Genomic DNA, 16,857 nt, shown 5'->3' on the forward strand with positions numbered 1-16,857 from the left:
TATTTCTTACAAACTTATGGAACGGTAGGTGTATGGAAATATAAAACCCAACATCCAGGCAATATATATATATATATATATATGTTGTCCTCAGCACACCAGACATATTCTAGAATTGATTTAATTTTTGATTTTTGTAGACGAGATAATGTTTCCCTTGCTAAGATCATATAAATACACAGGTGTAGTTATTTCTGACCACAGCCCTGTATCTATGACACTTAACTTTCCAAACAATATACTACCAAGAGGGATATGGAGACTTAAATCTATGCTACTGGCAGATAATGAATTTGTGGCTTTTACAGCCAAGCAAATAGATTTTTGTCCCGGGTACAATGTCAAACTGCAACCGTTGGGTCGTCGGCAACTAAACCGGCACCCCCACTTCAACCCTTGGGTTGCTGTGAGGAGGGTGAGTGGACACCCAGCAGGACTAAAAACAAAACCTGTCAAAGGGCAGATGAGTTCCTCTGTGAACCAACGGCCATCCATTACCTGGAGAGGAGATAGGGACCACCAGGTACTCCCCCTACTGAATCACAATGATAACTCAACCGTTGAGGCATCAGATGTGCTCCTACGACCTCCATAGGTTACGGAACTGATGATGATGATGATGATGAAAGATTTCTTCCTAGAGACTAGTCAGACACCAGACATAAGTACACACATTTTGGGAGGCAATGAGGGCCTTTTAACAGGGCCCAATAATGTCATAGTATGCCAATGTGAATTAAAAAAAAAAAAAAAAAAAGGTCAGTCAACCTACCTCCAGAATAAACGCTAGAGGTCAAGACCACTCTCAGACTCCTCATGTCAACCTCTACATGGAGCGAGTGGCATTACAAACAGAAACTGGTGGCTTAACTACAGCGACAGAGGAGAAGCTGTATTTAAACTCCAGGCAGAAGAACATGAGTGTGGAGAGAGAACAGGTACATTACTCTGCTACTAGTTGAGACAGGCTGCTGAAGCTGGATGTATAGCAGAGATAGAAACCCCTCATGGTATAACCACATATCAAATGGATATTAAAAATCACCTTAAGAAATGATATGAGGATTTGTATCCTCATACGCTTGTGGTGGAGTAGAGACAGATCATTTTCTTAACAATCTAGAACTACCTACCATTAGCGAAAAGGATAAAGATAATCTTGAACAGCCAACATCAACTGGGAAAATTGAGCAAACAATTAAAGGAAAGAAAAGTGGGAAAGCCCCCGGACCTGATGGGTTTCCCACTGAGTTTTTTTCTTTAAATATTCTCTCTTAAATTGATCCCCATTTTTAGAGATGTATTTGCCGAGGTACTTGAAAAGAAGTTAATGCCACCACCATGACATAGGCCATGATTTCAGTCTTACATAAAAAAGAAATAAGAATCAGAATCATGTTTATTGGCCATGTAGGTTTGCACATACATGGAATATGACTCCAGTTTTGTGGCTCTCTTAGTGTACTTAACATAGAATAACAACACTACAACACAACAATCTTCAGATATATATACAAGGTTTGGCTATATATAAAGGTAAAATAAGAGGTGATAAGGTACAATGGTGCAGAGAATATATCAGATATCCTGAAATAGATATTAGCAGGTTACTTACATACATGCCTGAGGTACATAGACGTGACACGTGAAACACAAGCAGAAAATGTTTCCACATGTTGTAATATATTAACATGTGGAGCACATGTGGCAAATATTTTATCCATCCATCCATCCATCCATTATCTGCACCACTTATCCTGCTCTCAGGGTGGCAGGGATGCTGAAGCCTCCAGCAGCCATTGAGCAGCAGGTGGGGAGACACCCCGGACAGGCTGCCGCAGCCCCCAGCCCCCACCACCACACATTCATACCTAGGGACAATTTAGTATGGCCGATACACCTGACCTACATGTCTTTGGACTGTGGGAGGAAACCAGAGCACGCCCACGCAGACACGGGGAGAACATGCAAACTCCACACAGAGGACGACCCAGGACGACCCAGGACGACCCAGGACGACCCACCAAGGTTGGGCTACCCCGGGGCTCGAACCCAGGACCTTCTTGCTTTGAGGTGACCGCGCTAACCACTGCGCTACCGTGCCGCCAACATTTTACCATACCAAATGTTACAAAATGTGGAGAACATGTGAAAAACATCGTGTTACCACATTACAACACATGGAACACATGTGGAAATCATGTTACCACATGTTGTAACATGTCACAGATATGGCACATTTTCATGTTGTGAAATGAACTGAACTGAATGTATCAAAAGTGTTGCAGCCTGTAAACCAGCGTTCACATGTGTGATAGTTCTCGAGCATCTCGTGGTAAAGGTAATGGTGTTGAGGACAACATCTAATTTTGTAGAGAAGTATGTGACAGATGGAATAATGTGCATTGCCAGCATTGTTATGTTCAGTAGCAGAGCAATTTTCTCCATTGAATGGGCTTTTATGTGCTTTTTTTCATATACTGATACCTGAGCATTTTCATGTTGTATTTCATCCTATGTTTAAAATGTCAGCCGTGAGTTGCAGCAGTTTGAGTGCAGTAATTACTGTGTTTTCATATGTTTTATGTTGACAGTGTCATGCTAGCGCCAGCAGTACCAATAGTAATTGTAGTTACCAAAAAGATCCAGTAGGGGCAGAGTAGAGCTGCTGAGATACATTAAAGGACACCCTGCTTACTCCCCTCATAATCGACTTGAGGAACGTTTGTGTCCGTGTATCTTCCATACAAATACTTATATGGAAGATACTCTGTGTATCTTCCATACAAATACTCCCCTTTTCAGGTGAGTCCCTCCATATAAACAGTCCATGTTCACAGGTGTGTCAGTTGAATGTGTATATGTGTTTAGGAAAGTATTATGCTGTGTCTGTGTATTGTGAAATAAATAAGCTAATTACACTATTGATGAATAAGATAGCCACACTATCTTATCTTCATATAATGCTAACCACATGCCAACCTCGTGTAATACTACTACCCGCAAGCTAACATCATGTAATGCTAACCGCACTCTCTATGGAGTAGCACACCGGGAAAATTATATGGCTGGTGTTGTAGTGTGTAGAATATTATGTACGTATGCTCACCGAAATGTGTTACTAACTCAGTGCACTATTAATGTTGTATGCTATCAATAAATGAAAAATGAAAGCAACTTTTAATTGAAATTGTATTATTACTAAGAATTTTTTCTCTGTGTTTAACCAATCTTATTGTATAGGAGCAGTGGGCAGCTGCAACGCCTGAGGACCAACTCCAGTTCTTCTTTCTATTGCCTTGCTCAGGGGCACAGACTTGACTATTAACCCTAACATGCATGTCTTTTTGATGGAGGGAGGAAACCGGAGCATCCGGAGGAAACCCACACAGACACGGGGAGAACATGCAAACTCCACACAGAAGGACCTGGGACGGCCTGGGGTTCGAACCCAGGACCTTCATGCTAACCACTGGACCACTATGCCACCAAAGGTCGTTGTCAGCAGGATTCGAACCCGTGCGGGGAGACACCAATGGCTTTCTAGTCCATCGCCTTAACCACTCAGCCAAAAATGGGGCAAAAGGGACTGCTGGGGGGGGGGGGAGGAAAGGGGGGGGGAAAGAATAGGAGGAAAAAGAAGGAAAAAACATACAATATATCCATTTCTTCTCTACTCATTTATCCAGAAACCGCTGGGTACAGCCACGACAACTAGTTACGAGTTAGCGTTACCAGTACAATAGAAATTAGCTGTTTTTTTTTTTGTTTTTTTTTGTGAATTGCTGTATTTGGTTTTCTGAATACATTTCATTTTATTACCAGTATTCAAAGTTAGAAATATCAATGCATTCAGTGTAGTCTATTAAAGTGTTTTTTGTACTTCAGTGCTGTAAATGTTTAGGATGACTGTGCATAGTGCAACATCAGGAATCAGTCATTACATCTCGACCTGAGGAAAGTTTGTGTCTGTGCATCTTTCATACAAATACCCCCCTTTTCAGGGCTTTTTCATTTGCCTCAGTTCAGTGTATACAAGGAGCTGCACAAGTGCAGACATGTTTTTTTCTTTTTTTACAAGACGAGCTGCGAGGGAAACATGGTAGTGTATTTATACTCTATATGCCAAGATACTGATGATTGCATAATTCATATAATCCAGTTTTGGGTGGCTTGTAGAAGACCCACTCTTGGTCTTCCTAGGATCTGTGCTCGTTTATATAGTATTTGAGTACTCTGAATACATACAGCAGTCATCGCTTATAAACATAATACAACCAATCCTGAAAGACAGGAAATAAATGAACCAGAACTTTAACAGAACAGACTGGTGTTTCTACTGCACTAATGTTTGATTATCATTCAATTCCAATCCAGGGAGACTGCTGGACAAGACCCAGAGGACTGAGACAACACACACACACAAATACACACACACACAAATACACAAATTAACAGTAGGTTGGTGCAAATTCTCAAAGTATTTCACTTCCCCCCCCCCCAGTAGATATGTTTTGCCCCCTTCATTTGATTTTTAGGGGTATTTTGGTACTTTCTATGGACAGGTTTGCTAATACAATAGCATTGAATGTTTGCAAATACACTAAATTTGCATCACGTATATTTGTTTTATCTTCTTTACCAGTGCGGGAAACACGGCCGCAGGCCTTGCAGAAGAACACGGTGCCGTTTTGCCATGGTGAGTTGCTGTTTACTCAATGTCCACTGTTGATGTAAAAATATTAAATATTTTCCTGTCTTGGTTTATCAAATGTAAAAAAAAAAATGATTGGAATTCCACCTTTATTGTAGTCGATGGAAAATGGAGCATTTTTAAACCCCAGCTATTTGGTCGCGGTAGTGATCTGTAATGCTGTCCGGATAAAGTACACACATTCTCAAAATTCTACCTTGAAAACAGAACACTTGACACTGGTTTGAAACCTGCCTTTGTGTGGCTAGACAGATCATATCATGAACCCTGCTGGCTGCCTGCGTCAAAGCGTGGCGCCTCCTCTTCTCATAGCACCAGCAGATAGTCTCAGCAAGTTCATGGCTTGCCCCTGGTGTCAAAGGCTGCGAGTTGAACTCCTGGGTGATGTGGAGTAAATGTGCTTTATTGGCTGTATCTCTCTTTTTCCTCTTACACAATATCTGACAGCCCCATCCACGACTGCATACAGTGCGGTGTTGTGTTGGTTAAAATGCTCTATAGAAAATGGAAGTTCCAAGGCTGTTTTGTATTGTGCACACACACCCACTTGGTGGTACATGCAAGTATTTACATGACGTTACCGGTTTACATGGGGTGCACGTGGGTTTTACATATGTTGTTGGTCACATTATGGGATGCAGGATTTTTGATGGTTTTCACCTGGAATCACATAGGTTCCACACGGGAATTTCTAAGGTTTCCATATTTTACATGGGTTTCACATGCAGTGCCATCGGCTTCACATGGGAGTTCATATAGGATTCACATGTAGTCCCATAGGATTCACATGTAGTCCCATAGGATTCACATGTAACCCCATAGGTTTCACATGGGAATATGTATGCATTTCATGTATATTCCCATAGGTTTCACATAGGAATTTTACATGGGTTTCACACATTATATCCTGAAAATATTCCAAAAACATGTTTTTCATGTGCTTCCATCCATCCATCCATCCATTATCTGAACTGCTTATCCTGCTCGCTGGAGCCTATCCCAGCAGTCATTGGGTGGCAGGCAGGGAGACACCCTGGACAGGCTGCCAGGCCATCACAGGGCTCACACACACACACATTCATACCTAGGGACAATTTAGTACAGCCGAGTCACCTGACCTACATGTCTTTGGACTATGGGAGGAAACCAAAGCACCCGGAGGAAACCCACACAGACACGGGGAGAACATGCAAACTCCACATAAAGAATGACCCGGGATGACCCCCCAAGGTTGGACTACCCCTGGGCTCGAACCCAGGACCTTCTTGCTGTGAGGCGACCACGCTAACCACTGTGCCACCATGTTTTACATGTGTAACACATATTTCACATGTGAAATTTAACATGTTTTCACACATTAAATTTCACATGTGAATTTCACGTTTGGTTTTTCCCCTGTACAGGCATCAATGCTTTGTGCACCACTACCTCTCAGCAAAGAAAGTCAGGATGTCAACCCCATTGTGAATGGCTCACTGAAATTATGGTCCCAGTTTAGGTCACACTTAAGACATAAACAGATGCTCACTTTGTTACCTATTGTGTCAAGTTGGTTGTTTCCACCTTCATACGTAGACTCTGCTTTCCCGTTATGGTTCAGGAAGGGGCTACAGGGATTTCTTTCAAAACCATAACTTTATTTATTTTGAGCATATTGTAAGATAACATGACATACATAATATCATATCTTCAGATATCTACAAGTGCATATTCTAGTCACAAAGCACTTTGTCCCCTTCAGGTCCTTACCAATAGGTGGATGGATTGAGGAACTTTTAGATTGGGATCTTCTTGAATGTAGAGTCTAATATCTAGATTGTACAGTGCAATTCGAGGCGCCGCGCGCGCGCAAAAACTGGCGGTCCCAGAGTGAGAATGAAATGTTCTACCCCGTGTTTAGTAACCGCGGTGGAAAAGGCAGGTGTAGTCACCGATGGAAAATCCGCCAGCAAACGCTGAAAAACATCCCCTAATGCTAAAAAGTTAGCGTGTGTTAACGGCCCGGCTCCCCCTGTCTCGCACGGAACAGTGGCGAAAGACACAGCATCAATTAAACGGCGGTTTGCAACATCAACCAGCAGGCCATTAGCACACAGAAAATCCGCGCCGATAATAGGAACAGTAATGGCGGCCACTACAAAGTCCCACTCAAAATGGCGCCCGTGGAAGCAGTCACCAACCTTGTGCCAAACGTCGCAATGGACGAACCGTTAGCTGCACTTAACTGTGGGCCGCCGCCTTTGGCCGACCTGTCTGTCTTAGCAGGAGGGAGTAGGCTCTTTTGCGAGCGTGAGTCCACCAGAAACCGTCTTCCTGACATCGTGTCCATAATGAAGAGCAGCTCACTACGTCCGCCAGCGCCCACAGCTGCTTACTGAGCTCTGGCCCTGGAGTTTCCCGCCGCCTCAAACGTGCACGGAGGGACGCAGCGCCTCGCCTTGCCGCCGAACCGCTGGTGGAAGAAACAGAGGCCTCTCCCGCGCCGTCTCCGGGCAGTCACTTCAGCCACCACTGCCGGGTCCGCGTCCTCCGACGTCGGCTGCAGAGGCTCCGATGCCACACTCTGCACAGAGAACCGACTGGTAGCCAGCAGGACCCGATCGGCCTCCTCAGCCAAACCTCGGCAGTCACCAGCGGCCAGACACGGGGAGTTAGCCAAAGCCGCGCGCACAGGAGACGGGAGCTGGCGCAGGAAAACGTGCGGGAAAAGGAACCCACCTTCGTCTGAGCCTAGCAGCGACAGCATATTGTCCATGAGATCCACAGCCGTCCCGTCGCCCAAACCGGATAGGGAAAGGATTCTATCTGCCCTCTCTGCGGCAGATAGGCTGTACCTCCGGAGCAGAAGATGTTTGAGGGCGACGTATTTATCGTGTTGCGGAGGGGCGCGCAACAGCTGCATGGCCCGGCGTGTGGACTGCTGGTCCAGCACAGCGACGACCAAATAGTATCTGGAGTCGTCCGCGGAGATGCCACGCAGGTGGAACAGCGCCTCGACATGCTGGAACCACGAGGCCGGGTCGCTCTGCCAGAACTCTGGGAGTTTCACAGCCGCGGCGAGAACGGCCGGCTGTGAGAGTTGGGGCGGCGTGGCCGAAGTGGATTCACACTCCTCTTCTGCTCCAAACGTGTTCAATTCGGGGTCACCAATATGGCAGGATGAGGAAAAACACAGGAGACGAAGGCGAGTTTGATGTTTGTTCCTCAACTCCAAAAACCAACTGCAGCAGGAACAACCCTGCACCGGCGAGCCCGGGAACGTAAACCACGCCCCCAGCTCACAGTCCTGCTGGGTGAGAGGCATAGCCCCTAGTGTCCGCCACAGTGTACCTTTAATGTAATTATATTTTAGGATCTTATCTATTTAATTAAGGACGCAACACTTTTGCTTTAAATATAAATGTCAATGGCGAATATTTATTAACCGCACAAAGGTTAATAAAGAAAGTGTATTTGTATTAATTAGTGAATGAACATAATAATAGAAAGATCACAATACTTTACAATATACAAAATCCAATTAAACAAATAGGCTACAAGTCTATTCCAATTCTAATCAATAATCAAAGTGTAAAGCGGTGGGATCCGGAAGTGGGCAGATCCTCAGAAGTCTCTTCGGAGCGCGGGAATAACAAAGCACGAGGGCGCGCTTCCGGGAGAGGGTGACGACTGTAAAGTACTAATAAGACACGTTAGTCCGTAGCTAACGGGTCTGACCCTTTAGCCGAGCGGTTAGCGATGTCGCCCTATGGTGCAGTACACTCCGTATCGAATCCCGCACCGGGCAAGAAAATAACCGGTTACAAAAGTAATTCCCAAAATCAAGTCAACTCAATGTACGATCAATATGTACATGTATCACAAATAAAATAAAATGGCCGGCCCATTCACACACACACACTCACACACTGTAACAGTCCGTCACCGTGGTTACCGTTGCGGGCCTGTTGTTGTTGAAAGTGAACGCTGGCCTAAAAACTGTCCGGGCCACTTTCGCTTGTTTACTGACCGACCAAGCATAAATAAAAGCACGTGCAGACTTGGGATGGGTACCGGTACTCACGGAACCCGGGCCAGGGTGATGAGTAGCCAAAGCAGGCTGGGAGAAGAGAAGAGAGCTGAAGAGAGGCAGAGATGAGGGGGGGAATGGCGACAGGCGCTCCACCGTGAGCGCAGGTCGGAGAAGTAGAGGCGACGAATGGCGCGAAGAATCCTCACACACACACAGCAACACGAACAGTCACAGGCACCAAGAAGAGAAACGGTCTCCGTTGTTGTCCCCCCGAAGAGCTTTCCTTCTTTCACTGGTCCACACACCACGACTGTCGATCCTGAATCAACAGCATAGACTAAATGACCAAGTCCAAATACCAGCTCGTTTTAACCTAGCAGCAACTTGTCACTTAGCTAGCGTTAGCAACACTCGTTAGCTAACATGAATATGAATGAATCGCTAGCTAGCCTAGCGGCTAGGCTAACCGCTAGCCGCGATTAGCTTACAACACTCTTCTAACGCCACAACGAGTAGTCACAGTTTTACACAATAGTTCCAGAAACATGTATTTACCTCTGGGATATCCTATAAGTACACACGAGCCCACAGGAGTCACAATCCGTTGATCCAACGTTGTGTACAAACAGCTAACGTTACAACACAAAGAAGCTCCGGTTCATTCGTCTTCATCGTCCAGCTTTCTGACCGCTTTACCTCAAATCACTCACGTCAAACTTCTATTTCCCGCCCCTTATCTCAGCATACATACGGGTTGGCTGGCTACAGTAAACAGTGACCAATGAAAACAAAGAAAAGGGATGAATGACATATTCATCCAGATAGAGGAAAAGATTAGCAATGGGCAGCAACCATACTGTAAACACTTGAAATAAACAAGGCCCATGAGCGAACTGGCATTAGGGCTTACTGTATAACTGATACACGCAACGTGTAACCATTGTAAATAGCAGTGTATATAACCATGAAGAGAATATAGCTTATTCATCAAATGAACTGCAACTTATTTATTTATCTTAGTTATTGTAGCTTCATACAGTAGCTCAATTAAGCACTGGGCTACATTATTACTATATTTTTTCTATTTACATTGTTATTTATTTCTTTTACTTATATATTTGTTTGATTTGTTGTGTACTTCATGTTGTTTGGTGTCTTAGCTCCTAATATTTATGAAATTCTAAATTAAACATTTTAAAATAAAGCGGAGGGGCAGGAGGCATGACTGCTTTTATATTATAGGCCTAGTTGTCATACTTAGTTGTTGTATAATAGAAAATGCTGGTTGCATGGCTCGAATCCTGGGCTGTTCTGGTGGCTTCTGGGCACTGCTTGGCATCCTCCTCATCATATTATTCATGTATTTTATAATTCCATTATAATTCTGTTATCCTCTTTCAGTGTTGCATTCTGTAAATTCTGTAAATTCTGTAAATCCATTGCACATTGTCTGTCTTAGTCTTGGGAGAGAGATCCCTCCTCTGTTGCCCTCCCTGAGGTTTCTTCTTGTTTTATCTCCCTGTTAAAGTGTTTTTTTAATTTTTTTTAGGGAGTTGTTCCTTATCCGATTAAAGAGTCTAAAGACAGGGTGTTATGTTGCTGTAAAGCCCCTTAAGGCAAATTTGTAATTTGAGATGATGGGCTATACAAATAAAATTGACTTAATTTGACTTGACTTAAATAATGCACACCATCATATAGACAAAAACAGGCATGCAAACACCTGCACAGACAAGCAAGCCTGTATGCAAAAGCATGGACATGCAGCACCCTCCACACATGTAACTATACATCTTATGCATGCCCAGAGTAACTTAAATGTGAAGAAAATTAACAGAATGAGTTAGTTTGTGTGGCTCCCATGATCCCACAGATGCATCAGCACCCACACGCACATGAGAGAGAGAGAGAGAGAGAGAGAGAGAGAGAGAGAGAGAGAGAGAGAGAGAGAGAGAGAGAGAGAGAGAGAGAGAGAGAGAGAGAGAGAGAGAGAGAGAGAGAGAGAGAGAGAGAGAGAGAAAGCAGTCTGGCCTAAAGGATGTGTTCTGACTGGTGCCAACTAAATCTGGTTGGACATATCCCCCCCTTTCCTCTCCAAATTCATTGTGTTACAGATTTTGTAATCCCCCTAGCTACATCAGAAACTTTTCAACATGGATAGCTACGCCTAAACATTTGATGTGCTCTCTTCAAGGCATGTTCAACTCCCACAGCAATATCCAATTATGCAAATAATATATTTAACACTTTCTTACCATAATGTTTTTGCCTGTTTATAAAATGGCAATGGTAAAAGCCTGGTGTTTCGGGTGTGGCCGTTTGTCTGTAGGGAGTTAGCGTTAGCGGTTATAGCATCTCTCTTTAGGGCTGGAGATATACTTGATTTGAATGACACGTTCACGTGTGCATGATGGCTGCTTCATGCATCCTGCACCCGTTTGGAGCGTTGGTTGTGCACATCCTCAGAAATGAATGCTACGCTTCTGCAAGATGCAATATGCACATTCATGGTAGGGGTAGTATGAGGATGTGACAGGGTCAGGGGTCACGTCAGCAGTGACACCAGTTGCAGAAATTTTTGACGACAAGTAAAAAGACAAAGTCCAAAATTACCCGCATCTGTACATGTGTCACTGCCACTGCAGAGTGACTAATGTGCTTGTCGGAATAGCTGGCATGAGCTCAGTAACATTTTAGAAGTTGGCATGGAAACCTGCAAAAAATAAATGTGAACAGTCATAGACCATTATGTCCATGCATGGCGGAACATGTCTGAAAAACAGCAGGGACAGTGCTGATGGCATGTTTGGTCCCCAAGTCATCAGATGCCTGAACCACCCAAGCAGTTTTATCAAGCACTGGCCCACTGAGACCAATTTTTCACAAAACAATATGGGAATGTTTTACATCCAGGTTCTGATTAACATAGCAAAGCTGGAATCAGAATGTTTTGTAGCTTAACGTTAACACTAGCAATAACTAGTTTTGAGTTTAGGAGCTAAACTGCTTCAAAATTGACATGTATCAGACATCAATATTCACATTGTGTGCCAGGTATTAATATGATACTGTGGTTATAGATGCCAAATGAGGAGGACATTGGCAGTACTTCACCGATCCCTACATCTGATCCGGGATCTTCAACCTTATGCAGAACACCTACAGCCCAAAGAAAGAGGAAGTGAGCCCAGGGGATGGATGCCGTCGATGCTGCCCTCCTCCAGAGGCTGGCAGAGATCAGTGAGAAGATGCTGTGCAGGCCCCTCAGGGGCCGCCTCCGCATGATGCAGAGGAACCAATGAAGGGGATGAAGCAGTTTATGGAATGTTATGAATAGACACACACACACACACACACACACACACACACACACACACACACACACACACACACACATCACTGTTTGTGTTCCTACCTACATATTATTATTATTCTTCATTCTTCATATATATAAATAACTATATTAGCTATTTATCATCTTCATCATCATCATTGTTGAGCTCCTGTTTGAGTTTCTGAACAATCTTTTTCAGTCTGTAAATTTCCTGATCAGTAAAGCCTTCCTTTCCCTTACTCCTCATCTGACAGCTGACTGAATCCAGTTGTTTTTTTAATCTGAAAAGTAGTCTTCCACTCTCACACCCTTCATGTTTTTTTGTTTTCTGTAAAAAGGATTTTATTCTCTCCACCCCATAAGCCTGTACTTCCCTGTGTTTCTTTTTGTTTTTTTTTTGTTTTTTCAGCAGATTTTATTTCACAGTCACTGTCAGCCACACAGTCAGTTTCTATACTGGACTCAGACTGAGCTGCTCTCTGTTTGGCTGGCTTTATTGTCAGTTTTTTTTCTTTTTCTTTAAACCACTCTGAGTACTCTTGGATTATCTCTAACACCGTGGTACTCTGAGACTGGCCTCTCCACACTTCATGTCAGCCTCTTCATCCTCAGCCAAAAAACCTCTTCCACAGTTACACAACTGTCAATCTCATTTTCCTCCTGATTCACACCCTCACATTCCTGACTGTTTTGGTGAGCTCCTCTTTTATTCTCCTGTTTTTCATCACTCTTGTTTGTGTGACTCTTCTCATCACTGGCACTGGTTTGACTTTTCTGTTCATCAACAACCCCATTGTTGCTGTTTGAACCTGTTTTATAATTTTAAGTTTGGTTCTGTTTTCCTGATGTTGCCCCCTCCGCTGTCTCAGCAGAACCCGATGAGATTCATTCAAAATGATTCCATTTGTAACCACCTTCTTTACTTTGTCAACCTCATCCAGAAAAAAAAAATCACCACAACACCATTGCAGACTTAATGCCATTATAAATAGCTGGCGGTCCAGTCTATAACCACCATTTCTCTGGAGCACTGCACTGGAGCTGATGCCCCCAGCACCCATCCTCCTTGTACACCAGCCTCTCTGCTGCCTTGAGTCAGAAAGCTGCCACTCTGGTCTGCAGGTCCACCAGGCCCTGCGTCCCCTCCCAGATACATAGGTAGAGGACTGCAGCCTTCAGCCAGTGGTGCCCTGACCAGAAGAAATCCACCAGCATCCTCTGGATCTCCGCTAAGAAACCACTGGAAGGATAAGGGACTGCCAACTGGTGTGACAGGGAGGAAGATGCCCATTTGTTAATTATTAGAACCCTCCTTATGTAAGACAACTGTGTGAGTAACCACATCCATTTGCCTAACCTTGCCCTGATTCTCTACATGACACCTTCCCAATTTTTAGTGACCAATACCTCTGAACCTAAATGTACTCCCCAGACCTTGAGTCCAACTCAACTCCACCTAAGGCCTCCCGGTAGCTGTGGTAGTGTGGCTCCCTGCCCCACCCCCACACTGTAAAGCTTCAGATTTAGCCCAATTTACTTTTGTTGAGGAAGTCCGCTGGTAATCCCTTAAACTCTCCTCCATCATGCTACTGTCCTGCCTATCCCTGATAAATATTGTCAAATAATCTGCATAGGTAGACAAAATAACCAGTTCCTGTAGTCCTAACTATGGAGTGTACACCACCTGCAACCTGTTCCTCAACAAACATAAATAGGGTTTTAATTGCTGAGGGGTATAGTTGCCCAGACAACAGGTAGCCCTAACACATCCCTCTGCAAACCTGAACAGGCCTGCTAAGACCCCCACTCACAATTAATAGATATGTTGCACCATTGTAGAGCATCTTAACCATTGAAATAAAACTGTCCAACCCAAAACCTTACAACACCTTAAACAAGTACCCATGGTCAACCCTATCAAAGGCCTTTTCTTGGTGTAATGATACAGCCCCAAAAGTGCTGTTACTAGTCCTAGACCAGTCAACATACATCTTATTAGAAATACATTCTCCATAATAGATCTACCTGGTACACCATTGGACTGGTCCCTGTGCACCACAATCTTGATGTGTTTCTTCAGTCAGAGAGAGAGAGAGAGAGAGAGAGAGAGAGAGAGAGAGAGAGAGAGAGAGAGAGAGAGAGAGAGAGAGAGAGAGAGAGAGAGAGAGAGAGAGAGAGAGAGAGACTAAAAAATACTAGGTGGACCAGACAAAATTCCTCATGTAACTGGAGTAAATTAATGAGAAAATAGAAACACATCTACAACTCATATAATTTGTTGTTAAATCTTAGCTTCAATTAATTTCTACCATTGGGATCCAGTGTAACCAAGGTGTCAAGTCTACTAAGAACTGCAAAATGTTATCTCCTACAGTCTCTTCACAGGGAATAAGGCAACCGTTTCAACTATGTCAGCTATGTCTCAGGACCTTCGACATTGGCCAAAGCCTAACTTAGTCAGGATTTTCAGAGCTATGGGAACCACAGACAAAAAAAAGGAAAAATAAAAGGTAAATGTTATTTAGCCCAACTTATAGTAGAGAACACTGCCATGTCAAGTCTAAATTCTGTTTAATATAAAGTAAATGTGATGATATAACAATGCATTAATAAAATAGTTTTAGTAGTGAGTATGACTTAAAGTTTTGTTTGTTTGTTTATTTTTCTGTTATTCCATTTGTTTGAAGCAATTTCTTTGAAGAAGAGCATTTAAGGAGGTTGTGAATATCCTGCACCATGCAGAGTTGTTGTCAAGCTAACCTTTCCTGGCTGAATGACTAAAGAAAGGGGGGAAACCTTTTCAATAAATAATGGTAATTTGCTTTTCCCATTGTCCTCTCTTTTTTGGCCTTTTAATTTCATAGTCTATTTGGATGAAAATTATATAATTTTTGGAAGAGCCCGGAAAAAAAAAACATGTTCTTTTGGTTCCACTGGTAAGGCATAAAAGGCTTTATAAATGGCTACTAATTACATTAATAGCTCTTGGTATGTGATATATCAGTAAAAAAGTTGTTATAAAGCACTAACAAAAAATACCCTTTAGGGATTCCAGGTTTGTAGCCCCTATTTCATCAGCATGAGAGTCTCTACAGGGATGGACTGTCAATTCACATTCTCAGTGAGTAGAAATAACACAAAAATGTTGTGTAATGCTTCCAAAAGTTCTTTTTTGCACAGCAGTGTTAGCAATTAGAGTTGCTGTGGTTTAAGGTTAGGTAGTGGTTATGTTACTTCATCTAATCACGTCTTCAAGAGAATGTCTATGGAGATTCTCTCTACATGGGCTCCAAACCAGGCAATCCAAACATTATGTTTTAGTGCATTGTAAGATTAAAACTGATTCATAGCATTTGTAGATGAGTCATTAACCATTCATAGTTATTCCAAACCACTGGTAAATGCTTTATAAAGTATGCCTTATTGTAAAGCGCTACTAAAACGTGTCTTATGTACTGTAAAGGCACTGTGGAGACAAGAGCTATTGAAGAATTTGGTAGAGAAGTGCAGTGATGAGCTTTTGTTCTGTTGAGTCTTAGAGGCATTGCCATTCTTGTTCGCTTTCTACTCAGAATGATGACCTTTAAAATGTTAGGGCAGATTTCTGACTCACTATGATGGATGCTTATGCAGCTGATTATCTTCTCATTGGATGCCATACCTTTGATTCATTGTTTAGATCTAGTAGACCATCAACTTCTTTTCGTCTTTCCTATAAGATTTATATTGGCAATATACAAAGTAGAAATGTATATATATATATATATATATATATATATATATATATATATATATATATATATATATATATTTGAGTCTGAGTCAAAAAAATATTCAGTGTTAAAAATTGTGTAGTCTGTGTGTGTGTGTATGTTGTATTTGTGTGTGTCTTCACATGTGTGTTTGTTTGCATTTGTGTGTGTGTGTCCCCACAAGTATAATTAAACCTGGTATACACACACGCACAAGTATAGTTAAACATGGTGCCACCTCACTTGTGGGGCCCTTTTATCAGACCCCACAAGTAAAAGGGTCTATTTTAGGGTTAGGACTTGGTTTTAGGGTTAATCACTCAATCAATTGATCAGTCAATTAATCAATGAGATTTTATTTGTATAGCACTTTTCATACATACAAATGTGACACAAAGTGCTTCACACAATAAAACAATGAAATCAATAAATCCCCTCCTCACAATAAATAAATGAAAGTACAGGCAAATTTTATAAAAGTACAAACAAGTTTAAAACTGGGTTAGTAAAATAAATAAAAAATACTATAAACACTGATTAATTAAAATTAACAACAGCAGAATATATAAAAATAGTACAATATGTATATAAAACACTCACACACACACACTATGAATTTAGCTGTAGGGTTTTTTAAAAAGTAAGGTTAACCTGCTTTTAAATGTGTCCAGTGTGGGGGCCTTACTCAGGTCCTCAGACAGGGTGTTCCATCTACTTGGAGCGTAAATAGAAAATGCAGCTTCTCCTGCTCTAGACCTAGAACGGGGGATGGTTAAAAGACCACTGCCATTGGACCTGAGAGTTCTTGCTGGTTTATAAGTAATTAACATGTCTTTTATATAGCGTGATGCAAGGTCTTTTAGCGCTTTGTATATAATTAAAATAATTTTAAAATCAATTGTAGTTGTAACTGGGAGCCAATGCAGAGATCTAAGAACAGGTGTAACGTGCTCATACTTTTTAGTTCTGGTGAGAACACGTGCTGCCACATTTTTAATTAATTGTAGTTGGCGCGCAACTGATTTTGGGAGGCTGGTGAATAATC

This window comes from Lampris incognitus, chromosome 1, assembly GCF_029633865.1.
Source record: "Lampris incognitus isolate fLamInc1 chromosome 1, fLamInc1.hap2, whole genome shotgun sequence".
Lineage (NCBI taxonomy): Eukaryota > Metazoa > Chordata > Actinopteri > Lampriformes > Lampridae > Lampris > Lampris incognitus.